This window comes from Staurois parvus, unplaced genomic scaffold (assembly GCF_062004578.1).
Source record: "Staurois parvus isolate SC_StPar_1 unplaced genomic scaffold, SC_StPar_1.0 ptg000156l, whole genome shotgun sequence".
NCBI classification, from domain to species: Eukaryota; Metazoa; Chordata; class Amphibia; order Anura; family Ranidae; genus Staurois; species Staurois parvus.
The window spans coordinates 203,100-230,907 of record NW_028317952.1 but is presented as its reverse complement, the minus strand read 5'-3'; the positions used below and the strand labels follow the sequence as shown (position 1 = coordinate 230,907).

General features: G+C 49.2%; 1 pseudogene; it reads left to right on the top strand.

Annotated features, from left to right (window-relative positions):
- The first annotated feature begins 413 nt into the window (after positions 1-413).
- On the top strand, positions 414-3,775 carry LOC149463214 (uncharacterized; annotated as a pseudogene).
- The last annotated feature ends 24,033 nt before the right edge of the window (positions 3,776-27,808 follow it).

Below are 27,808 nucleotides of genomic sequence, written 5' to 3'. Positions count from 1 at the left end.
TATTTGGGATTTGTAGATCTTTTTCTATCTCTGATATTTGTTGACTACTGATATCCAATTCCATTGATTGTTTAGGACTATTTTGCATACTTAAATCAGACTCTCCTTTGTCATTTCTGCTCTGGGGCCTTTCTGGGGTCACATTTCCCTGGGATGTATACTTTTTAATTGTCCCCGTTTGGGTCCCTTTAGGCCCGGTTCCTTTTGCACTTTTATTTTTCATTTCTTCTGCATCTCTCATAAACTTGTACTTGTATAAACTAATAAGGTGTAGAGATAGAAATCCCAGCTCTATCTTCCCACCTTTCTATATGCCTTTGCCTGCACCTTGCGTTCTTCTCCTTATTTATATTCTCTGGGGGTCCCCCCCTTTTCTCTCTCTCCCTGCTTTCCTCTGGCTCTATACCGTTTTTATGTTTGGGGCCACCGCCAGACTCACTCACCCTTCCTGCGCTTCTCGTGAGACGGCTCCAGGCTCCATCCTCCAGCTCCTTCGGTAGGTCAGCTCTCTTCCTCTCAGGGGGACCCTCCAGAACTTTCCTCCACGTTCTTCTTCTTTGTTGGGCAGGCTCACCATTGACCCCCTGCCAGGGCTCCAGGAGTGGCTGGGCATCCTACAGGGCGGAATCTCTCCTGCTCCCTGTCAGCCTCCGGCCGGGCGGCCGGCTTCCTTGCCTCCCAGGAATGCACTGCGTCCGGTCACATGTCCCGGCCACGCCTCCTTGTTTCCTGGCAACCAGGCTCAGCGTCCAGGCTCAGCATCCCCGCCTCTCTCCGCTGGTCTCCACTCCCAACACCCTTCCCGCGGGAAGCCGCTCAGCCAAGGGAGCCAAGTGAGCCCGCCCGGTCGAAGTAGGTCTCTACCTTCTAGGGCTCCATCTTCAAGGGGGGAGTTTTAAGGTCCAAAGGGGGGGATCGGTCGGAGGAGCCTTGTGCGGGAGCTCCTACCACGAGCTCTCCGCCGCCATAGTCAGGCTCCGCCCCCCACCTGCCATCAAATGACCAAATGCTCCAGAGTATCTCTCATCCCCTGGATGTCTCTACCTCAATCTCTCTAGCTATCTCCTACTCTGGCCGCCTCAGAAAACTTTCATTTTAGCTGGGGGAAAGTGACAACTGAATTTCTGAGCTATAGTAAAGAAAAAAAAAAAAACAGCCAGAATTACATTTAAAAACCAACACCATAATAAATATAAAAAGGCGAGGGGTCCCCCCTCCCATCCATACCAAGCCCTTCGGGTCTTGTAGAGATCGGGTCTGGTATAGATCCCATGTTAATGGGGACAAGGGCCTTTTCCCTACAGCCCTGGCCGGTGGTTGTGGGGGTCTGCAGGTGGGGGACTTATTGGAATCTGGAAGCCCCCTCTAACAAGGGAGCCTCCAGATCCCAGCGCCCCCTATGTGAATGGGTATGGGGTACATGGTACCGCTACTCATTCACAAAAAACAAAGTGTAGTGTAAAAAAAGACAGGACACGGTCTTTGACAAGTCCTTTATTAAAAGAAAAATCTAAAAGAATGTCCCCTGAAGTAGATCCAACGTCAATCATGATGTAAGCCACCGGCGACCTGAAAAAAGAAAAAAAAAAAAGTTCCGTTCCGGACGATGGCATCCAGCCCTCTGCTGTGAGTTGAGTTGACAGCTCTTAAATATGTAAGGGGCAGGGCCACCCAGGGACATCACGCATGTGACCCCACCCCATGCGACATTAATGATGTCACATGGGGTGGGGTCACTCGGATGATGTCCCTGGGTGGCCCCGCCCCTTACATATTTAAGAGCCGTCATCCCAGCTCACAGCAGAGGGCTGGATGCCACAGTCGGGAACGGAACCTTTTTTTTTCTCAAAAAAAAAAAAGGTTCCATTCCCGAGGATGGCATTCAGCCCTCTGCTGCTGGCTGGGTTGACAGCTCTGAAATATGTATGGGGGCGGGGCCACCCAGGGACATCACGCATGTGACCCCACGATTACAGAAAACCATTACAGAAATAAAGAATAAGAAACAAAAACAGAATCAATAGAACTAAGAAAATAAAATTAGAATTCATAAAGATATGCCTAGCTACAAATAGTGCTGTTTGTTAAACACAGTAGACATGATTGAGTGCCGACTTGCAGAGTACTCCACATAGAGATTTATTATTGTCTAAAAAGAAAGCGCCCACAGCAGATGGCTAAATTGTGTTCTGCATGTTGGAAAAGCATCTAGTTCTTGACTGTCATGAATTCCCTTAAAAACCATTTTTTACCCATTGAAAACATTTTTGAAATGTAATATATTGTTTAAAGTGAAGTCCAGATATTTGGGAAAGCAAATTTCAATGTGAACATGTTTCTGCAGTGATTTTTCGTTGTGGTAGACGTGGTTCTAGCACGTCTGCTTTCTTAGACAGATTCCTGGATTGTGCCTAGTTAGTAAATTCGCTTTCGAGTCTACTTGTTAGACTCTCTTTAGCAAATGTCTTTGCCGTCTAAAGGTAGATGGACTCTATTGAAAAGTAGACTTTATCCCACGAAAATGTGTCTAGGCACATTAGTAAATCAGGGCCAGAGAGTTTAAATATAAGAGAACAAAATGTTGTGAGTGTATTACAGCAGATACTGCTTAAAGGGGGAAGAGTGGATTTTAACACTCTAGCTGAAATTAAAATTGACATTGAGAACATTCACACCATGGCAGCAGATTTTCAGAACATTCAAATGTCGGTGAGTGCACTGAATAAAACACTAAAAAACAATATATGTGTCCAAATCTATCATATTTTGTATTATATTGAACTTGCTGAATGAACACCTGAGCCAAGGACTTCAAGAAATTAAACAAGGAGAATGGCCAAGGATAATGAACTTGACTTTATTATTCAGTCTGATTAAGGACAGTGGTGTGACCTGTAAAAACCTTGCTCTTGCTAAAATAAGGAGCCTGAAAAATCTTTGCAATAAATATCACATCAGGAAGCAGGAAATACCTCTAACCGTTGACATCCCTACATGGTCAACAACACCCTTACCCGTGTATAAGATTATTATCCATGGTGAGGTGGAGGTTACAAATGGCACTAACGTGCTGAAACAACTGCTACCACAAAGCAGACTGATCATTAAGGAGAACCAAGTATGGAAAACCATGGACCCAAACTGCTGCACCAGACGTGGCCAAGCCTGGCATTGTTCCTGTTCTTTTGTGCAGCTGGAGTATGTTGATGGCTGTGCTGCTACACATTCTGGGAACTGCCTGGTTCAACTGCAGAAATATGAAATCGGCTTGGAAAAGAATAATTCATGGAGATGACTCATAGGTCTGAGCATTAGTGGTTCCTTCATTTACTTGGCAGAGACAAAGTCAGTGTGTGAACCTCACAGATGGACCGTTGACAATTGGAAATGAGGACATTTGAGCAAATATTCAGATGAATCAAGTATCTGTGGACATTGCAGAAACTGATCTTGGCAACTGGGAATCTATGATCTCTCCTGTACATACATCATTTAAGAGGGATAGTAGGAAACTTATAGAGTTACAAGAACTGGTAAAAGAAAACGTTCTAACAAAATTTCAAAAGCATTTCAGGAGCCCTGGTGGAGCATACCTAATAACTCCTTTACACACCCATTATTGAGAATTCTTTCCATGATTTTTGTGACTATTCAGTTTATATTAGTGTGTTTACTGTTTGGTTTATATTGTTGTGGGAAAAGGCAATTAAGAAAAATCCAAGGAATTAAGAAAAGCCTAGAGCTGGCATCAATCGTAAGAACCAAGAAGCTGTGAGTAGTTTGATCGGCCGTAAATAAATTCTGAATAGAACCAATTCAAGTGGGGGAATGTAGGATATTGTAATTTGATATATATATATATATATATATATATATATATATATGGTGTATTCTCAGGTTATTGACCAGGCCAGTATATGACTGGGCTAGATGTACTTTACACAACAAAAGAGGGTGGCCAAGGACTCTTTGTTATGTTCATTTTATGCAATATCACCTTGGCACTCCAGGGCCAACTTGTTACATTTCAAAGGAGGTAATTTGCAAACTTGCAAAGGTGATAAAATGCAGATAGCTCAGTCAGACTTGGAAGGACTTGGCCAGCATCTAATATCTAATAACATGAAAAGGGGTATTAAGTATGGTAAATAGCATTCTTCAAAGGGTAACTTGTTTATCTAATAGTGAAAGAATGTAGTTTAGGAAATATCTGGACAATCTTAGAATTTGACTGCAGCTGTCCAAGGCCAAAAGGCATTATCTGTCACCCAGAAGATCAAAGGGGCTACTAAAAATGGCCAATCAGAGTGCATGTCATTCTACTGAATTGGGAGGATGTGTATATTAGGAAAGGTTCTTTTGGTTAAGTTGTGACAGGAGAAAGTGGGTCCTCTGAAGGTTTCTGAAAATTGCATGAATATTCTAAGTACCCTGTCATCTGCCTTCTCTGTACTTCTGTTTTATGAATTGTTTCTGAGATGATTAAATGCATCTGGAAAAGAACTGTTGGACTAGTTGCTGCAGGAAAATACATTTATAAATGCACTCGCCATCCTCCAATTCATATAAGACAACACTGGCCATTGTAGTCTATCTCCACTCCCTATCACAAATATGAAAAAATGTATCAGCTGCACTCCACTCTTAGCTATTCTTCCTGTGTTATAGTATAGTTATAGTTATCAATGCATCAAGGAAGGTTGGTCCCCAGGTGGAGACATTGCTGTATGCAGTCATTTTGTTGATAATTAATAAACACAGCAAGCATGGCTAAGAGTGGAGTGCTGAAGATACGTTTTTCACATGTAAAAAAAATCCTGGGTGGCCATCATATGACATCCTCCAGGAGCACACCTTGTGTGTGTCCTATGAGTCATGCAGCAGCACAATCTGTCACTCGCTGTATCCGCTGGACACAGCAGAAGGCAGATCATTGTACTGGGCCAGTCCAGGTACCATGTGATTGCTGTGACTAATCACAGAGATCACATGTTAGTAGTACACAATGACTTTCATTCATAGCTATTAATCATGTACTTTTGTGATCTCTGTGATTGGTCACAGTGATCACATGGTACAGGGACCAATCACAGTGGACCTGTACCATGTGATAGCTGTAGTCTTCTCTCCAATCTCAGCTGTGAATTCTCCCCATTGCCCACACATTCTTCTCCCCCATACTTACATATATTTGCAGCAATCTCCATTCAAGTGGACAATTTTGATTCAGAAGACAGTAAGCTGAAGTGGTCTCTTCCTTCATTAACCACTTGCACTCCTGAGGCTTTACCCCCCTTAATGACCAGGCCTTTTTTTGCTGTTTGGTGCTGCACTACTTCAACTGATAATTTCACAGTCATGCAATGCTGTACATAAATTACATTTATGTTCTTTTTTTACACAAATAGAGCTTTCTTTTGGTGGTATTTTATCACCTGTGCGCTTTTTATGTTTTGCGCTATAAACAAAAAAACCACGAAAATTTTGAAAAAAATATTTTCTACTTTCGGCTATAAAAAAATATATTGTAAACTCAAAGTTAGTCATAAACTTAAGCCAAAATGTATTCTGTTATAATTCTGTTATAATGTTGTAATTTATGCCATTTTTTGCTATACAGCGCTGCATTGGTTTAACTGACAATTGCGTGGTCATGCAAAGCTGCACCCAAACAAAATTTATGTCCTTTCTTTCACACAAATAGAGCTTTATTTTGGTGGTATTTGGGTATTTGATCACCTGTGCGCTTTTTATTTTTTGCGCTATAAACAAAAAAATCCCCAAAATTTTGAAAAAAAACCAATATTTTTTCATTTCCGTCATAAAAAATATCCAAAAAACTCAAATTTCGTCATAAATTTAGGTCAAAATGTATTCTGCTACATGTTATTGGTAACAAAATCCCAATAAGTGTATATTGATTGCTTTGTGTGAAAGTTACAGCATCTACAAACTGTGGTATAGATAATTTGAAATTTATACAGCTTTTACTTTCTGACTGCCCATCACATTTCTTGTGGTGCTAAAATACCAGGATAGTACAAACACACCCAAATGGCCCCTTTTCGGAAAGTAGACACCCTAAGCTATCTGCTGAGGGGCATATTGAGTCCATGGAAGATTTATTTTTTCCACAACTTTTTGGAAAATGACAAAAACTGATAAAAACACAAAATTGTCATTTAAATGATATATTGCTCACAAAAGCCATGGGTACATGTGGAATTACACCCCAAAATACATTCTGCTACTTCTGAGTATGGGGATACCACGTGTGAGACTTTTTGGGAGCCTAGCCACATACAGGAGCCTGAAATCCAATGACCACTTTGAAAGCCTGAAGGTGCATAACTTCTTCATTTCAGCAAAGTCTAGGACCCCAAAATCCAATAAGCACCATCAGTCTTTTAAAGGGCTTTATTTCCTAATTTCACTTCCTCCCTACCTATCACAGTTTCGAAGGCCCTGAAATGCCAGGTTAGCACCAACCCCCCCCCAAGTGACCCCTTTTTGGAAAGTAGACACCGAAAGGAATTTAAAAAGAGGCATGGCAAGTATTTTGCAGATCTCATTTTTTCTCACAAGGTTTTGAAATATATAAAAACAAAGAAAAAAAAATGTTTTTGTTTTCTTTCTTCATTTTCCAAAAACTTGTGGCAAAAAACGAGATCTGCAAAATACTCACCATGCTTCTTATCAAATTCCTTAGGGTGTCTAATTTCCAAAAATGGGTCATTTGAGGGGGGTTTGGTGCTATTCTGGCATTTCAGTGCCTCCAAAAATGTGATAGGTAGTCAGGAAGTGACTTTTTGTGTAAAATTTTTTTTTGTAATTTTCCAAAAACTTCTGACACTCTTTATTCACATTAAAAAAATCAGTATTTTTGCTAGGAAATTAATTTGAACCCCCAAACATTATATATTTTTTTCAGAGCAGACACCCTATTGAATAAAATGGTGGGTGCTGCAATTTTTTATCTCACATAGTACTCACACAACAATTTTTCAAACGCATTGTTTTTGAAAAATATACACTTTTTTCATTTTAATGCACAAAAACACAATATATTGGCCAATTATTTGGTAAGATATAAAAGATGATCCTATGCTGAGTAAATAGATAAATATGACATGCTTAAAAATTACGCATGCCCCGTGCAATGGCGACAAACTGCATACATTTTTAATATCTATAGGCAATGCTTTAAAAGCCTTTACAAGCTACCATTTTAGATTTACAGAGGAGGTGTAGAGCTATAATTACTTTCCTTGACCTGACGTTCGTGGTGATACCTCAAATGCATGGCGCAGCCGCTGTTTCCATACTGGCACAGGGTCAACGCTCACGACCACAGGTGCGCGCCTGTGCGGGGGGGCAAGGGTACTTTTTTTTATTATTCTGATTTATTTAATTATTTTTACACTGTCCCTTTAATTTTTTTTTTTTGATCACTTTTAATGCTATCACAGGGAATTCAAATATCCCCCATAACTTCAATGGGTATTGTCATATATTCTTTTTTGAAAAATCTGGGGTCTATCATACTCAAGATATCTCTTCTGCCCTTACATTATCTAATCTCAAGATCGGTGTGATAAGATGCTTTCCCAATTTACAAATGGCGCTGTTTATATGCACAACTGAAGTGATGAAATGCTCGTAGCTTTTGATTTCTTAGTCTATAGAGATGATTGGCACCATTCCAGTCTCCAATCAGCTCTATGATCAGCTGGCAGAAACACCGGCTGCATTCTCAGGTTTCCCCGATGGCTCGGGACTGCCCGAGAAGTCCGTGGAAGGCAGTGGGGGAGGGGGGAATTTTCTCCCGCTGCTTGTAAAAGCAATCCTGCAGCTAATTAGCCACTAGGATTGCTTTTACATAAAAGCCAATCGCTGGCTGAAAAAAACGATACCAGGATGATGCCTGCAGCTGCAGGCATCACCCTGGTATAACCATTCAAAGTCCAGTGATGTACCAGTACGTCGCTCGTCCTTGTTGGGTGTATATGCTATGTTCTTTTTTTCTTTATGCAGCCTGTGGGCTGAATGGGAAAAAAAGAGAAGAAATCTCTGCCGGAAAAAGTGTGTGGTATGCCCACCATTAGAATACCTCCCTGCATCCACCCACTTCTAACGGTGGGCACACATGAAATGTGCCAAAAAATATATATGCTAAAGCATAGGGGCCATCCACCCACTGGCCACCCCAGGCCCCCATGCTTCGGCATATATGCTCTTTTTTTTTAACTGCGGATGAAAAATCTCATCTGACAGCACTGCAAACACCTACTTATGTATACTCTGGGAGCAAGTCCCTGTTGCTGTCAAAATAAACAAGTCGGTGCTGCAGTTTGACATTCCTGCAAAGAAATCAACAATGGTTAACAATAAAACAGTAACTCAATAAAACAACTTTATAATTGTGCCAGGGCAGGGGCTGGAACGGACAGGCAGGCCTAGTGGCAGGGTAACGCACTGACTGATGGCAACCACTACCCACAGACCGAAGTCCCTCAGGGCGCGGAGTCTAAGTCCCAGGCTGCCCTTCACTAGAGCCCCTGATGGTGGGGATGAACTTGACGCAGCCAGGAACCAGGTCGCGGCCCCCAAGACACCCCGGCTGCGGTAATGGCCGCCGCCAATGGCGTGTAGCTGGTAGGAATGACAATAGCGTAGTCAGGCAGGCCGGGTCGACAACAACGGGACAAAACTGTACAGAACAGTGGACAAGAATCACAGGTCACGGGTCGGGTTCAGCAACGGAAGATCAGATCAAAGGAAAACACAGAGAATGGTCTAGTCACAAGCCGAGTCAGATTCCAGGAGAGTCACGAGAGTATGAACAGAGCTGTAGCAACACAAAGACACAAGTGCAAAGGGCATGTACGGATCACAGGTTTATATGTAATTAGCCACACCCCTCTGGGGGATGGACCTCAGAGGCCTGAAGGCATAAAAGACTCCCACCATGCTCCTCAGAAACCCAAGATGGACGCCAGCACATGAAGCAGCACAATCTCTGGGAAAAGGTAGGACCTTGACAGTACCTCCTCCTCAAGGGCCCCTCCCCCTCCGTGGCTCAAGAAAAGGCTTCTGAGGAAAGCGGGCATGAAAAGCGCGGAGGAGGGCAGGGGCATGGACATCCGCGGAAGGAACCCAGGAACGCTCCTCGGGACCATAACCGCACCAATGAACCAGGAACTGCACCCGACCGCGCACCAATCTCGAGTCCAGGATCCGGCTCACCTCATACTCCTCATGACCGTCAACCCGGATGGGACGGGGCCGAGGCAGAGAGGCAGTGAAGCGATTGCAAACCAGAGGCTTCAACAGGGATACAAGGAAGACATTGGAGATCCGCATCCCAGGAGGAAGGGCAAGAGCATAGGCCACCGGATTCACCTTGCGGAGAATGCGAAAAGGACCAACAAAACGGGGGGGCTAGTTTAGGTGCGGGCACCCGCAGATTGAGGTTGCGAGTAGATAACCACACCCGATCACCGACCTGGTATGAAGGAGCGGGCAGCCGTCTGCGATCAGCCTGTAACTTCTGGCACTGTGCTGAGTCCCTCAAGGACTTCTGGATCTGCCCCCATGAAAAACGCAGGGCAGCAAAATGGTTCTCCACAGCCGGAATGTCCTGTGGTGAGAACCTCTCAGGTAATACCGCAGGTTGGAACCCATAGTTGGCCATGAAGAGAGACATCCTGGAGGAGGAGTTGACAGCAGAGTTCCTGGCAAACTCTGCCCAAGGAAGGAGATCAGCCCAATCGTCCTGATGGTCCGAGATATAACGAAGGAATTGTTCCAAGGCTTGGTTGGAACGCTCCGCAGCCCCATTGGACTGTGGGTGGTAGGCTGAAGAGAAGGAGAGCCTAATGCCCAACTGGGAGCAGAAGGCGCGCCAGAACCTGGACACGAACTGACTCCCGCGGTCCGAGACAATCACCTTGGGCAACCCATGCAGGCGAAAATTCTCCCTGGAAAAAACCGTGGCCAGTTCTTGCGCTGTTGGTAATTTCTTGAGTGGAATGCAATGGCACATTTTGGAAAAACGATCGACGACCATGAGAATGACCGTATGACCCCGAGACACAGGGAGGTCTACAATAACGTCCATACCCAGGTGTGACCAAGGATGCTCCCCATTGGGAATGGGTTGCAGAAGACCCAATGGAAGATGCCGTGGAGATTTATTTTGGGCACAGATCGAACATGCCGCTACATAAGAGGTGATGTCGGCACGGAGAGTTGGCCACCAGAATAAAACGAGAGATGACCCAAGACAACTGGTTCCTCCCCAGATGCCCAGCAGTTTTGGAGTTATGGTAGGTATGCAGCAGACGGGTGCGCAACCCCTCAGGTACAAAACATCTACCCTCCGGTCTCTCGGGAGAAGCGTCAGTTTGAGCCGCCAAAATCTGCTCCTCAAGGGGAGAAGTCAGACTGGTGCGAATGGCAGCCAGGATCTGATCCGGAGGTATGACCGAGGTTGGCTCAGAGTCCTCCCTGGAAAACTCAGAGTATTGCCGCGATAATGCATCAGCCCTGACATTCTTGGAACCAGGCAAATAGGAGACCACATAGTTGAACCGCGACAAGAACGAGGCACATCTGGGCCGACGGGGTGTCAATCTTTTGGCCTCCGAAAGATAAGTCAGGTTCTTATGATCGGTAAGAATGAGGACCGGTACCGCGGAGCCCTCGAGCAGGTGCCTCCATTCCTTGAGAGCCAGAATGATTGCCAACAACTCCCTATCTCCAATCTGGTAGTTGCACTCTGCAGAGGAAAGCTTCCTGGAGTAGAACCCACAGGGAAGTAGGGGTCATTCGGGCGACCGACGTTGAGACAGGAGAGCGCCTACTCCCGTCTCGGATGCATCAACCTCAAGGACGAAGGGCAATCCAGGATTGGGATGAGACAGTATCGGAGCCAAAGCGAAGGTGGATTTCAGAGCCTCGAAAGCTACGATGGCCTCGGATGGCCAATCGTGAGGATTACTGCCCTTCTTGGTTAGGTCTGAGAGAGGCTTTGCCAGCGTGGAGAAGTTCCTGATGAACTTCCGATAGTAGTTGGCAAAACCCAAAAATCGCTGAATGGGCCGAAGACCATTGGGATGAGGCCACTGTAGAACCGCCGCAACCTTCTGAGGGTCCATGGAGAATCCCTCCGCAGAAATGATGTAGCCCAAAAAGGCAACTTGGGATCGACTGAATTCGCACTTCTCAAGTTTACAAAAAAGTTTGTTCTCACGTAATCGTTGCAGCACCTGCTTGACATCCTGGATATGGGACTCCATGGAGGCAGAGTAAACCAGGATGTCATCCAAGTAAACTACCACACACTGCTGCAACAAGTCACGAAGGACATCATTTATGAATTCCTGAAAAACTGCGGGCGCATTACACAACCCGAAGGGCTTTACCAGGTATTCGTAGTGACCGGTTCTGGTGTTAAACGCGGTCTTCCACTCATCCCCCTGTTTGATCCGTACGAGATTGTACGCCGCCCTAAGGTCAAGTTTGGTAAAGACTGTTGCCCCCTTAAGGCGGTCGAACAACTCAGTAATCAAGGGAATCGGGTAGGCATGCTTAGTGGTGATTCGATTGAGACCCCTATAATCGATTCAAGGCCTCAATTCACCACCCTTCTTCTTTACAAAGAAAAAGCCTGCTCCTGCTGGGGAAGTAGACTTACGAATGTGCCCCCGGGAAAGCGCATCCGCAACGTACTCCTCCATGGCCTTATTCTCCGCAACCGAGAGAGGATACACCCTGCCACGCGGAGGAGTGGCACCGGGTTGCAAGGATATGGCGCAGTCGTAAGGACGATGAGCAGGTAAGGCACCAGCGCGTACCTTATCAAACACGTCCTGATACTCTACATAATCGGTGGGCAACACAGAGTCCGAGGAGGCACACAACACCTTAACCGGCCCATGGATGCACCCGGCCCCACACTGTGGAGACCACGAGAGAATCTCGGCTGTTCGCCAATTAAAGGTTGGATTGTGCGTCTGGAGCCAGGGATACCCCAAAACCACCGAATAGTGCGGAGAAGAAATCACCTGGAAACAGGCCAACTCCCTGTGAACAAGCCCCAATAGCTACTTCAACTGGCATGGTCTCGTGGGTAACCTGCGGTGGTTGCAGGGGCCTGCCATCTATCGCCTCGAGAACCAATGGGGTAACTCGAGCCTGCAGGGGAATGGAGTGCTGGGCAGCAAACGAGCTGTCCATAAACAACCCGCCGGCTCCAGAATCTACCAACGCCTGGGCCGTCACCAAGCCCTCCGCCCAAGAGAGGACAACAGTGATCAGTGTGTAATAAAGGCATGCAGCGCTCATATATTGGAGATTAACCTGATCACATATAGTAAATATGAATTAAGCAAGATTCATGATAAGAATAAAACGTTAAATATAAGCATATTAAACTCGTGACTTCTGTGGTGCATCCGAGGTTGAGAAACCAGAGGGAAGTTCGTGACTCTTGTGGTGAAAAAACTGAGAATAGCTTGCACTAACCAGATGTCTCAGCACATGGAGCATGGAGTAATTAAGACCTACTCCTGGTACTCTGAAAGGAAGCCACTGAAGGGGATGATGTCATCTAATCTCTCGCCACTAGATGCCATGTTCCCAGGACAGCAGGACGGGGATCCCAGAGATATACATCAGCCAATGGAGGGATTAATCCAGCAAGCCAGTCAGCCAGTCCAGACAGTTGGGGGGCACCTCACTGACGCGTTTCGTGTGACACACGTGCCCCATGTTCCTGCAATTTGAAATTTGTAAGTGTGTTTTTTTACCATTTTGAAATTACTGCGGAAATAAATACAATACTACACTATCAAAGCTTCTGGCCTGTGGCTCTCTTATTTTGGAGGGAGCCCGGGCCTTTTGAAGGTGCTCGGTTCCTCTTGGTCTCCTGTGGGTTGCTGACTGGCTTGCTGGATTAATCCCTCCATTGGCTGATGTATATCTCTGGGATCCGTCCTGCTGTCCTGGGAACATGACATCCAGTGGTGAGAGATTAGATGACATCATCCCCTTCAGTGGCTTCCTTTCAGAGTACCAGGAGTAGGTCTTAATTACTCCATGCTCCATGTGCTGAGACATCTGGTTAGTGCAAGCTATTCTCAGTTTTTTCACCACAAGAGTCACGAACTTCCCTCTGGTTTCTCAACCTCGGATGCACCACAGAAGTCACGAGTTTAATATGCTTATATTTAACGTTTTATTCTTATCATGAATCTTGCTTAATTCATATTTACTATATGTGATCAGGTTATATTTAATATATGTGATCAGGTTAATCTCCAATATATGAGCGCTGCATACCTTTATTACATACTATCCGAAGTTCTTTTGAGGTTTACTTTCTATGCCAGCAGCTCAATTAATTAATTTATTAATTCACATACTCATATATTTATTTGATTAACTATTAGACACCTAGCGCTGTTGCACTTTATTCCATTTTCAACAGTGATCAGTGGTTTATCTCTGCGGAACGCCGGGGACGAGGAGACTCCCCCCAAGATCTGTCCCCGACAGGATCTCAGGTGCGAGCATTTCCCGGACGGACCAGACAGGACTGCCGAAAGTGCCCACCAAGGCCACAGTACAGGCAGCGACCCTCCCGACGCCGAGCGGCCCGCTCTCCCTCGGAAAGGCGAGCAAACCCCAGCTGCATGGGCTCACCACCAGACAATCTATCCCCAGGAGGCGTGGGAGGAAAGGGAGGAACGGGTGGGACAGAAAACACAGGTGCCAGTCGATTGGAAGGCCTCCGCAGGCGTTCCTTGAGTGAAGGCCTCTCCCTGAGCCTAGTATCAATCAGGATCAGGAAGGAAATTAGTGCTTCCAGCTCCACAGGCAATTCCTTGGCTGCGATCTCGTCCTTCAATGCATCAGAAAGACCCTGAGAAAACGCAGCCACCAGAGCCTCATTGTTCCAACCCACCTCTGCCGCCAGGGTACAAAACTCTATGGCGGTCCGTGAACCCTGATGCATAGACATGAGCAGCTTGGCAGCCGAGGCGGAGCGAGCCGGTACGTCCAATACCCTACGGAAGGCATCAACAAAACCAGAAAACTCGTGAATCACCGGGTCATTCCTCTCCCATAAGGGATGTGCCCAGGCCAAGGCCTTGTCTGAGAGTAGCGATATTAGGAAACCCACCTTTGACCTCTCAGTTGGAAAAGCGTGGGGTATTAATTCGAAGTAAATCCCCACCTGGTTGAGGAACCTACGACACTGACTCGGCTCACCCCCAAAGCGCTGTGGAAGAGGGGTTGAACCAGTCATACCCCTGGGTGCCTCGGGTTCCGCAGCAGCCGCGGCAGTAGGCGCAACAAGCGGAACAGCAGCGGGAGTGACCACTGGAGTGACAACCAGCCTAATAGCACCAGGAGTAAGGTGCGCGGTGCGTGCAAGCAGAGTTTGCAACGCCTGAGCGAACTGATCCAACAGGAGATCCTGTTGATCCAGTCTGGCGACCAACATTGGAAGCGAAGGCATACCTGCACTGTCAGGATTCATGGCACTTGTGTAATGTCAGGGCAGGGCTGTGGAACGGACAGGTAGGCCTAGTGGCAGGGTAACGCACTGGCTGACGACAACCACCACCAACAGACCGAAGTCCCTCAGGGCGCGGAGTCTAAGTCCCAGGCTGCCCTTCACCAGGGCCACTGATGGTGGGGATGGACTTGATGCAGCCAGGAACCAGGTCGCGGCCCCCGAGACACCCCGGATGCGGTAATGGCCGCCGCCAATGGCGTGTAGCTCGTAAGAATGACAATAGCGTAGTCAGGCAGGCCGGGTCGACAACAACGGGACAAAACGGTACAGAACAGTAGACAGAGATTCACAGGTCACGGGCCGGGTTCAGCAATGGAAGGTAAGATCGAAGGAAAACACAGAGAATGGTCTTAGTCACAAGCCGAGTCAGATACCAGAAGAGTCACGAGAGATTAACACAGAGCTGTAGCAAGACAAAGACACAAGACACAAGTGCAAAGAGCATGTGCGGATCACAGGCTTATATGTACTCAGCCACACCCCTCTGGGGGATGGACCTCAGAGACCTGAAGGCATAAAAGATTCCCACCATGCTCAGCAGAAATCCAAGATGGATGCCAGCACATGGAGTAACATAACCTCTGGGAAAAGGTAGGACCTTGACAAATTGGCTCTTATCTGAAGCGAAGCAAAATTCCTATGAGATTGTTGTTCAGATCCTAATCCAGTGAGAAGATTGTCATTGAGGGAGACACCTTCATGACGAGCACTTGAGTCAAAGACCACTATAATCTGATAAGGCTTGCGAGGATGGTAGACACCAAAGCATGGTAGATACCAACATTCTTCTCCTTCCATAAGAGGAGGTGCAGGCTCAGCATGATCTCTCTCAAACACCTTCTGCATAAAGTCCACAAAGTGCCTTTTCATCTCAGGCTTCTGTTTCAAACTGCAATTTAAAGAAACAAACCGTTATTCTGCATGTACCCTGTTGTTTGGTAGTCTCTTTCTTGGGGTACGAAATGGTAGCGGTGCTACGTGACTTGGGAACATACGTTGCTGCTAAGGCATTCAATGCCGGAGCTGGCTTAAACTCCATTGGCTTGTTGGTTTGTAGAGTAGTGCATTTGCTAGGAGGTACTCTGTTCGTGCCAAAGTATGATGGATGGTCTGTTAAATGCACATCAGTGACTGCGGCTAGCTGAGATGCTGCAGTCTGATGTATTGGAGGATATAAGGGCAAATGGTCTTGAGGTACAGTAGGTGCAGAGAAGAGACTTTGATTGAGTACTTTGGCTGCTGTGACAGGGAGTTGACATTCTGGAGAGGTGTGTGAAGAATCTGAGACATAGGATACAACTGAGTGTCTGGAATTGTTGTCTCTTTCGTTTTCACTAGGGGCTTGTTCTAAGACCCTTAACCTTGCCATGGCTGTGGCATGCTCACATTGTTTTTCCAAAACTTCAATTTCTGCCTTTTGGCTTATGGCTTCAGCTTCTTTCTCTGCTTTCTGATGTGCGGCCTGAGCCTCCGGCATCAGCACGGGCTTTTATTAGTTGTTGACTGAGTGTAGAAGATCTTGATTGTATGGATTTGGAAGATCTTGAGGAGCGTCTACTAGATGCAGAGTGCTGAGATCCGGATTCATGGAGCTGTGTTATTCTCACCTCTGCCTTTGTCCGCACCACTAAATTGTCTCTTTCAAGATTGAGCTCCTCAAAACTCCTTAATTCTTCCAATGACCCTTGAGAGTTGTACCATTTTAACAAGGCAATATATTTAACACAGTCTTTGATAATTCTCATAAGCAACATTCAATTGCTGGATAGCGCCCTCTAGTTGTAATGGCTCATGAGATTGTTGGGAGAGAGCAGAGATACATTTAACAGTATTAGACCATAAGTCATTAATATTAGACAGCAATTCTTTTTTTATCAGTATTGAAATTCTCATGCACTTTCCAAGATGGATATCTTAAGCGGTTTTCTCTTTTATCTAAGTCCTGCTCTGGATGAAGCTCTGTGGTTGTGTATTAGTTTCCCCAGACTGTATATCACTTTCCTGAAACATCATGTTAGCAAGGAGAGGGGTTGATAGAAAGCTTACAGAGAAATGTATAACTTCTTCTGTGGCTGAGTTCAGGTTTTACTGCAATAATTGCAGGAATATTTTCTTTTTCTTTCTTCTAAGTTCACAGACAAGAGTTGTGTGGTAATGTGTACACATACAGTGTATAAACTTGCAGTTGTAAAACATTAACATCAATAATTTTGTCCTGACACTGATGAGTGTTATGCTGGGATATACTTGGAGGCATGTACAGACTTGTGTAGAGGTGGTTGCACTCTCTATAGCTGTTATATCTAGAGATGAGCGAATCGAACATGGCGAAGTGGAATTCGTTTCGAATATTGGGAAATCCGAAAATTAGCAGACTTCGGATACGCGAATCGAAATTTTCCAAAAATGGCGGCGACGTGTGTGGTGACGGAGCGGGGATCTCTGGGAAGGTGCGCAGACAAGGCGCGCTGACCCATAATGCATTCATTCATGACATGTGATCGCATTAGCCAATCAGCAGCCAGCCAGCCAGCACTGTGTAATGGTCGAGCTATAAATTGCGGCCATCTTACAATTCTCCATTTGCCTCCGGTCATTCAAGAGAGAAGGACCTCTCTGTATTAGGGACAGAGTTAGGGCCACAGATACTTTAGGGACACAGAATCGTTACTTAGGGACACAGAATTGTTACTCAGGGACACAGAACTGTTACTCAGGGACACAGAATTGTTACTCTGGGAAAGACACAGAATTGTTACTGAGGGACACAGAATTGTTACTGAGGGACACAGAACTGTTACTCAGGGACACAGAACTGTTACTCAGGGACACAGAATTGTTACTCAGGGACACAGAACTGTTACTCAGGGACACAGAATTGTTACTCAGGGACAGATACAGAATTGTTACTGAGGGACACAGAATTGTTACTCAGGGACAGACACAGAATTGTTACTGAGGGACAAAGAATTGTTACTGAGGGACAAAGAATTGTTACTGAGGGACACAGAATTGTTACTCAGGGACACAGAATTGTTACTCAGGGACACAGAACTGTTACTCAGGGACACAGAACTGTTACTCAGGGACACAGAATTGTTACTCAGGGACAGAGACAGAATTGTTACTCAGGGACAGACACAGAATTGTTACTCAGGGACAGACACAGAATTGTTACTCAGGGACAGACACAGAATTATTACTCAGGGACAGACACAGAATTGTTACTGAGGGACACAGAATTGTTACTGAGGGACACAGAATTGTTACTCAGGGACAGACACAGAATTGTTACTGAGGGACACAGAATTGTTACTGAGGGACACAGAACTGTTACTCAGGGACACAGAATTGTTACTCAGGGACAGACACAGAATTGTTACTGAGGGACACAGAATTGTTACTCAGGGACAGACACAGAATTGTTACTGAGGGACACAGAATTGTTACTCGGACACAGAATTGTTACTCAGGGACACAGAATTGTTACTCAGGGACAGACACAGAATTGTTACTGAGGGACACAGAATTGTTACTCAGGGACAGACACAGAATTGTTACTGAGGGACACAGAATTGTTACTGAGGGACACAGAATTGTTACTCAGGGACACAGAATTGTTACTGAGGGATACAGAATTGTTACTCAGGGACAGACACAGAATTGTTACTGAGGGACACAGAATTGTTACTGAGGGACACAGAATTGTTACTCAGGGACACAGAATTGTTACTCCGGGACACAGAACTGTTACTCAGGGACACAGAATTGTTACTCAGGGACACAGAACTGTTACTGAGGGACACAGAATTGTTACTCAGGGACAGACACAGAATTGTTACTGAGGGACACAGAATTGTTACTGAGGGACACAGAATTGTTACTCAGGGACACAGAATTGTTACTCAGGGACACAGAATTGTTACTCAGGGACACAGAACTGTTACTCAGGGACACAGAATTGTTACTCAGGGACACAGAATTGTTACTCAGGGACAGACACAGAATTGTTACTGAGGGACACAGAATTGTTACTGAGGGACACAGAATTGTTACTCAGGGACAGACACAGAATTGTTACTGAGGGACACAGAATTGTTACTGAGGGACACAGAATTGTTACTCAGGGACACAGAACTGTTACTCAGGGACACAGAATTGTTACTCAGGGACACAGAACTGTTACTCAGGGACACAGAATTGTTACTCAGGGACACAGAATCGTTGAATTAAAGAGTATGTCAGACAACACGCAGAGGAGTGTCAGAGGAGGCCATGTTTTAGGAGCGAGCAGACGTGGCAGCAGAGGAAGGGGTCGAGGCAGCACTAGTCGCAGCCAGAGGCCAGTGCTCCCGGTGTCATCCAGCGGTCGTGTCTCCACCGACAACCCTGCCGTCATCGATTGGTTGGCTCGGTCGTCTTCCTCTTCCCAGGTCACCTCTGACACCTACAGCCAATGGTCGGTGGGTACGTCAGACACAACCGTTAGTTGGCATGGCCCGGGAGCAAGCCCACTGAAGTCACGTGTCCTCTACCTGCCCCTGTCCTTTGGTGTTCCCTCACCAAGCGAAGTATCGCATGCTGTGGGCTCAGCCCCACTGTACAGTGAGGAAGAGCTAACAGAGGGCGGTCAGGAACGGGGGGAGACATCCGCCTCTTCAGCAGCCAGGCGAAGAAGTACTGGCGAGGAGAGTGGCTTGGTAGCCGGTCTAGAGACAGGTCTGTCTCCTGACCCACACGTAGCCGAGGGGGCTAGTAGTGAGGCGGAGACCCTAATTGATGATGATGAGGCTGATCGCACTTGGCAGCCTCGTCGTCATCAGGCTATTTCTTCCGCATCATCAGGAGAAGAGGGTGCCAGCTTGGCAGCGAGCAAAACAGTCGGTGGGTTGCCCAGGAGACAGCAGAGTCGCAGCAGTGTCAGTGGAGGCAAACGGCCACGGAGTAGAGCACCAGCTCCACTGCAGCCTACCACCACGGCCAGTAGTGGTGCCGGTGTGCACGGAGGAAGTAGCAGTCAGCCAGTGAGGAGTAGCGGGGGCAAAGTTTCCTACTCGGCGGTGTGGCAATTTTTCGTCAAGCCGCCCGAGGAAGTAAACGTAGCCGTATGTCGACTATGTGGCCAGAAAGTCAAGCGTGGCCAGGGGGCCCATGTTGGGACTACAGCGTTGCGTCAGCATATGCAGCGTCGCCATTCGGTGGCCTGGGAAAACCGTGATAAAGATACGGCGGTTCTGCCTGCCCCAGCCCCCGCTCCATCACCCGCTCCGTTACTTGCTCCGTCACCCGACGTCAATCGCCCTCTATCAGCCAGTCAAGGCTCCAACACCTCTGCTGAGGGGAGTTGTCGCTCGTTGGCATCTTCCGCTCGTTCAGATGCTCCTTCTCCTGCTACTCCTCTTCACGGATTCCGTCAGCAGTCTTTCTTGGAATCCGTTTCCAAGAGACAACAGTTTGCGAGCACGCACCCGGCGGTGCAGAAGCTGAACATCCTCCTGTCCAAGTTGCTGGTGCTGCAGTCCCTCCCTTTCCAAGTGGTGGACTCAGCACCTTTCCGAGAAATGATGGCTTGTGCCGAGCCGCGGTGGAGAGTGCCAAGCCGGCATTTCTTCGCCAAAAAGGCAGTGCCAGCCCTGCATTCACATGTAGAAGAGATGGTGGGCCAGTCTTTGAGCATGTCGGTCTCTGCCAAAGTGCACGGCAGCGCCGACGTGTGGAGCTGTAACTACGGTCAGGGACAATACATGTCATTTACGGCCCACTGGGTGAACGTGGTGCCGGCACAGCCGCACCAGCAACTTGGACAGGTCACGCCGCTTTTGCCTCCACGTTTGCATGTCCTTGGTCCAGCAAAGATGTCCGCCTCTACCACCTCTTCTTCCGCCGTGTCCTCAGCCGCCACCCCCGTGCCAAGCCCATTACCCGACCGGAATATCACATGTGCAGGGCGCAACGGTGTCACGCTGTGCTGCACCTGGTATGCCTTGGCGAACGTAGTCACACAGGGGAGGAACTTCTGAGTGTAATGAACAGAGAAATCGACAGATGGCTGTCTCCGCGCAAACTGAAAATCGGAACCATGTTGACCGACAACGGAAAGAACATGGTGTCTGCTCTGCGTCAAGGAAGGTTGTGCCATGCGCCATGCATGGCTCACGTGTTCAATCTGGTTGTCAAGCGGTTCCTAAAATCCACCATCCCACTGCAAGACATCCTTAAAATGTCACGTAAACTTTGCATGCATTTCAGCCATTCCTACACCGCAAAGCACACCCTCCTTGAGCTGCAGCGGCAGAACGGAATTCCACAGCATCGCCTGATCTGCGACGTTGCAACAAGGTGGAATTCAACCCTACATATGTTAGACCGCCTTTACGAACAGCGAAAGGCCATCACCGATTTCCTGATGTTACAAGCGGATAAAGGTACTCCCCTGTGTAACTTAGATGTCAGCCATTGGCAGCTCATGCGTGACACCTGCCGCTTGCTCAGGCCCTTTGAGGAGGCCACGCTATTCGTGAGTCGGCAGGACTATGGGATGAACGACGTCATTCCTCTGTTGCACGTCCTGGAACAAATGCTGTTAACAATGGCTGGTCAGGGTGCGGTAGACGTGGCGCACAGATCTCAACGCCACATGACCCCTGTGGGGGCAGGACAGGAAGAAGAGGAGGAGGTAGAGGAGGACATTGGTGCTCAGGAATTATTGAGTGAAATGGGTGGTTTTTCCACTCAGCGGACAGGAGTGGAGGGGCAGGAGCATCTGGTAGAGGAGGAGGAGGAGACAGAGGACCCAGACGCACCGTGGCAGTATGCTGTGGAGATGGAGGCAGGGAGTCCCTCGCATTCCTTGGCACAAATGGCCCATAGCATGCTCGGTTGCTTGCGTAGCGACAGCAGAATAATAACCATCAGACAGAGGGATGACTTTTGGCTGTCCACCTTGTTGGACCCTCGCTACCGTTCAAAAATGGTGGCCTTTTTCACACCTGCTGAGAGGGAGGCCAAAATAACGTACTATAAAAACCACCTATGTAGTCAGTTGGTCTCTGCCTTTCTGCGCCAACGTCCATCCTCAGACACTGTGGGCCCTGTGCGCTCGCGTTCCGCTGCCATGGCAGCAGGAGAGGGGTGGGGTGGTAGGAGCAGTGGCAGCTCCACCAGCAGCGGCTGCCTCAGTCTGCAGTCGATGATGAGTAGCTTTCTTCACCAGCGCAGTGAGGAAATTACTAACCAGCCGCAGCCGCAGCAGCAGCAGCATCAGGTGGACCTGGAGCAGGACCTCAAACAACAGGGTCGTGCCTACTTGGACAGCACCCTGCCAACCGAGGTAGACAATCCCCTTGACTACTGGGCAACGAAACTTGACCTTTGGCCCCAACTAGCTGAATTTGCCCTTGAAAGGCTGTCATGCCCGGCCAGTAGCGTGGCATCGGAGCGCGTGTTTAGTGCGGCAGGAGGTATTGTAACTCCGCGGAGGACACGACTGTCCACCCAAAGTGTGGAGAGACTCACGTTTGTGAAAATGAATCAGGCGTGGATTAGTCTGGATTTCAAACCACCAGTTCCTGACACAACTGACTAAATCCGCCATGAATCATTCCCCAAACATGATATTATTTTTAACATAGGCCTCTGTATGGCCTTCAATTTAAGCTGCTTACGCTTCGCCACTCTACCATGGGCCCCTGTACCGCCTCCTCTTGCTGCTGCCAGGTCCAGAGTGTCTCATGGGTCCCTGTACAGCCTCCCATTGCTGCTGTCTCCATCGCCACACTCTGCCATGTGCCACTTTCAGGTCTCCTCACACTGCTGGTGGGTTCCATTTTGTCATAGGGTGCTGGCAGATTACGGGCCTCCCATTGCTGCTGCCAGGCCCGTAATCTGCCATGGGCCCCTGTACCGCCTCCTCATGCTGCTGCCAGGTCCAGAGTGTCTCATGGGTCCCTGTACAGCCTCCCATTGCTGCTGTCTCCATCGCCACACTCTGCCATGTGCCACTTTCAGGTCTCCTCACACTGCTGGTGGGTTCCATTTTGTCATAGGGTGCTGGCAGATTACGGGCCTCCCATTGCTGCTGCCAGGCCTGTAATCTGCCATGGGCCCCTGTACCGCCTCCTCATGCTGCTGCCAGGTCCGTAATCTGTCATGGGTCCCTGTACGGCCTCCCATTGCTGCTGCCAGGCCCGTAATCTGCCATGGGCCCCCGTACCGCCTCCTCATGCTGCTGCCAGGTCCAGAGTCTCTCATGGGTCCCTGTACGGCCTCCCATTGCTGCTGTCTCCATCGCCACACTCTGCCATGTGCCACTTTCAGGTCTCCTCACACTGCTGGTGGGTTCCATTTTGTCATAGGGTGCTGGCAGATTACGGGCCTCCCATTGCTGCTGCCAGGCCCGTAATCTGTCATGGGCCCCCGTACCGCCTCCTCATGCTGCTGCCAGGTCCAGAGTCTCTCATGGGTCCCTGTACGGCCTCCCATTGCTGCTGTCTCCATCGCCACACTCTGCCATGTGCCACTTTCAGGTCTCCTCACACTGCTGGTGGGTTCCATTTTGTCATAGGGTGCTGGCAGATTACGGGCCTCCCATTGCTGCTGCCAGGCCCGTAATCTGCCATGGGCCCCTGTACCGCCTCCTCATGCTGCTGCCAGGCCCGTAATCTGTCATGGGTCCCTGTACGGCCTCCCATTGCTGCTGTCTCCATTGCCACACTCTGCCATGTGCCACTTTCAGGTCTCCTCACACTGCTGGTGGGTTCCATTTTGTCATAGGGTGCTGGCAGATTACGGGCCTCCCATTGCTGCTGCCAGGCCCGTAATCTGCCATGGGCCCCCGTACCGCCTCCTCATGCTGCTGCCAGGTCCAGAGTCTATCATGGGTCCCTGTACGGCCTCCTATTGCTGCTGTCTCCATCGCCACACTCTGCCATGTGCCACTTTCAGGTCTCCTCACACTGCTGGTGGGTTCCATTTTGTCATAGGGTGCTGGCAGATTACGGGCCTCAAATTGCTGCTGCCAGGCCCGTAATCTGCCATGGGCCCCCGTACCGCCTCCTCATGCTGCTGCCAGGTCCAGAGTCTCTCATGGGTCCCTGTACGGCCTCCTATTGCTGCTGTCTCCATCGCCACACTCTGCCATGTGCCACTTTCAGGTCTCCTCACACTGCTGGTGGGTTCCATTTTGTCATAGGGTGCTGGCAGATTACGGGCCTCAAATTGCTGCTGCCAGGCCCGTAATCTGCCATGGGCCCCCGTACCACCTCCTCATGCTGCTGCCAGGTCCAGAGTCTCTCATGGGTCCCTGTACGGCCTCCCATTGCTGCTGTCTCCATCGCCACACTCTGCCATGTGCCACTTTCAGGTCTCCTTACACTGTTGGTGGGTTCCATTTTGTCATAGGGTGCTGGCAGATTACGGGCCTCCCATTGCTGCTGCCAGGCCCGTAATCTGCCATGGGCCCCTGTACCGCCTCCTCATGCTGCTGCCAGGCCCGTAATCTGTCATGGGTCCCTGTACGGCCTCCCATTGCTGCTGTCTCCATCGCCACACTCTGCCATGTGCCACTTTCAGGTCTCCTCACACTGCTGGTGGGTTCCATTTTGTCATAGGGAGCTGGCAGATTACGGGCCTCCCATTGCTGCTGCCAGGCCCTTAATCTGCCATGGGCCCCCGTACCGCCTCCTCATGCTGCTGCCAGGTCCAGAGTCTCTCCTGGGTCCCTGTACGGCCTCCCATTGCTGCTGTCTCCATCGCCACACTCTGCCATGTGCCACTTTCAGGTCTCCTCACACTGCTGGTGGGTTCCATTTTGTCATAGGGTGCTGGCAGATTACGGGCCTCCCATTGCTGCTGCCAGGCCCGTAATCTGTCATGGGCCCCTGTACCGCCTCCTCATGTTGCTGCCAGGTCCAGAGTCTCTCATGGGTCCCTGTACGGCCTACCATTGCTGCTGTCTCCATCGCCACACTCTGCCATGTGCCACTTTCAGGTCTCCTCACACTGCTGGTGGGTTCCATTTTGTCATAGGGTGCTGGCAGATTACGGGAATCCCATTGCTGCTGCCAGGCCCGTAATCTGTCATGGGCCCCTGTACCGCCCTCCTCATGCTGCTGCCAGGCCTGTAATCTGTCATGGGTCCCTGTACGGCCTCCCATTGCTGCTGTCTCCATCGCCACACTCTGCCATGTGCCACTTTCAGGTCTCCTCACACTGCTGGTGGGTTCCATTTTGTCATAGGGTGCTGGCAGATTACGGGCCTCCCATTGCTGCTGCCAGGCCCGTAATCTGTCATGGGCCCCTGTACCGCCTCCTCATGCTGCTGCCAGGTCCAGAGTCTCTCATGGGTCCCTGTACGGCCTCCCATTGCTGCTGTCTCCATCGCCACACTCTGCCATGTGCCACTTTCAGGTCTCCTCACACTGCTGGTGGGTTCCATTTTGTCATAGGGTGCTGGCAGATTACGGGCCTCCCATTGCTGCTGCCAGGCCCGTAATCTGCCATGGGCCCCCGTACCGCCTCCTCATGCTGCTGCCAGGTCCAGAGTCTCTCATGGGTCCCTGTACGGCCTCCCATTGCTGCTGTCTCCATCGCCACACTCTGCCATGTGCCACTTTCAGGTCTTCTCACACTGCTGGTGGGTTCCATTTTGTCATAGGGTGCTGGCAGATTACGGGCCTCCCATTGCTGCTGCCAGGCCCGTAATCTGTCATGGGCCCCAGTACCGCCTCCTCATGCTGCTGCCAGGCCCGTAATCTGTCATGGGTCCCTGTACGGCCTCCCATTGCTGCTGTCTCCATCGCCACACTCTGCCATGTGCCACTTTCAGGTCTCCTCACACTGCTGGTGTGTTCCATTTTGTCATAGGGTGCTGGCAGATTACGGGCCTCCCATTGCTGCTGCCAGGCCCGTAATCTGCCATGGGCCCCCGTACCGACTCCTCATGCTGTGACGTTGCAACAAGGTGGAATTCTACCCTACATATGTTAGACCGGCTTTACGAACAGCGAAAGGCCATCACCGATTTCCTGATGTTACAAGCGGATAAAGGTACTCCCCTGTGTAACTTAGATGTCAGCCATTGGCAGCTCATGCGTGACACCTGCCGCTTGCTCAGGCCCTTTGAGGAGGCCACGCTATTCGTGAGTCGGCAGGACTATGGGATGAACGACGTCATTCCTCTGTTGCACGTCCTGGAACAAATGCTGTTAACAATGGCTGGTCAGGGTGCGGTAGACGTGGCGCACAGATCTCAACGCCACATGACCCCTGTGGGGGCAGGACAGGAAGAAGAGGAGGAGGTAGAGGAGGACATTGGTGCTCAGGAATTATTGAGTGAAATGGGTGGTTTTTCCACTCAGCGGACAGGAGTGGAGGAGCAGGAGCATCTGGTAGAGGAGGAGGAGGAGACAGAGGACCCAGACGCACCGTGGCAGTATGCTGTGGAGATGGAGGCAGGGAGTCCCTCGCATTCCTTGGCACAAATGGCCCATAGCATGCTCGGTTGCTTGCGTAGCGACAGCCGAATAATAACCATCAGACAGAGGGATGACTTTTGGCTGTCCACCTTGTTGGACCCTCGCTACCAAAAATGGTGGCCTTTTTCACACCTGCTGAGAGGGAGGCCAAAATAACGTACTATAAAAACCACCTATGTAGTCAGTTGGTCTCTGCCTTTCTGCGCCAACGTCCATCCTCAGACACTGTGGGCCCTGTGCGCTCGCGTTCCGCTGCCATGGCAGCAGGGGAGGGGTGGGGTGGTAGGAGCAGTGGCAGCTCCACCAGCAGCGGCTGCCTCAGTCTGCAGTCGATGATGAGTAGCTTTCTTCACCAGCGCAGTGAGGAAACTACTAACCAGCCGCAGCAGCAGCAGCATCAGGTGGACCTGGACCAGGACCTCTAACAACAGGCTCGGGCCTACTTGGACAGCACCCTGCCAACCGAGGTAGACAATCCCCTTGACTACTGGGCAACGAAACTTGACCTTTGGCCCCAACTAGCTGAATTTGCCCTTGAAAGGCTGTCATGCCCGGCCAGTAGCGTGGCATCGGAGCTCGTGTTTAGTGCGGCAGGAGGTATTGTAACTCCGCAGAGGACACGACTGTCCACCCAAAGTGTGGAGAGACTCACGTTTGTGAAAATGAATCAGGCGTGGATTAGTCTGGATTTCAAACCACCAGTTCCTGACACAACTGACTAAATCCGCCATGAATCATGCCCCAAACATGTTATTATTTTTAACATAGGCCTCTGTATGGCCTTCAATTTAAGCTGCTTACGCTTCGCCACTCTGCCATGGGCCCCTGTACCGCCTCCTCTTGCTGCTGCCAGGTCCAGAGTGTGTCATGGGTCCCTGTACGGCCTCCCATTGCTGCTGTCTCCATCGCCGCACTCTGCCATGTGCCACTTTCAGGTCTCCTCACACTGCTGGTGGGTTCCATTTTGTCATAGGATGCTGGCAGATTACGGGCCTCCCATTGCTGCTGCCAGGCCCGTAATCTGCCATGGGCCCCCGTACCGCCTCCTCATGCTGCTGCCAGGTCCAGAGTGTCTCATGGGTCCCTGTACGGCCTCCCATTGCTGCTGTCTCCATCGCCACACTCTGCCATGTGCCACTTTCAGGTCTCCTCACACTGCTGGTGGGTTCCATTTTGTCATAGGGTGCTGGCAGATTACGGGCCTCCCATTGCTGCTGCCAGGCCCGTAATCTGCCATGGGCCCCCGTACCGACTCCTCATGCTGCTGCCAGGCCCGTAATCTGTCATGGGCCCCTGTACCGCCTCCTCATGCTGCTGCCAGGTCCAGAGTGTCTCATGGGTCCCTGTACGGCCTCCCATTGCTGCTGTCTCCATCGCCACACTCTGCCATGTGCCACTTTCAGGTCTCCTCACACTGCTGGTGGGTTCCATTTTGTCATAGGGTGCTGTATGGCCTCCCATTGCTGCTGCCTCCACCGCCACACTGTGGCTCCACACTCTGGTTTTGGCCCCATGACTGCCCAAATGAGTGAAGTGTGCGGTGATTCTAAGATCGACGGCACTCATCTGCATGTCATACTGACTGACAGTATTATTTCTCTTGCCCAGCAGACTCCAAGGGCATTTAAATTAAGGGTACAGTGTTCTGCACTAATATAAAGGCTCTCTGAAGCTTAGAAACACCCTTTTTATAAGTTAATTTCGCAGCGAATATATTCGCCTCGAATCAAATTTATTCCTCGAATTC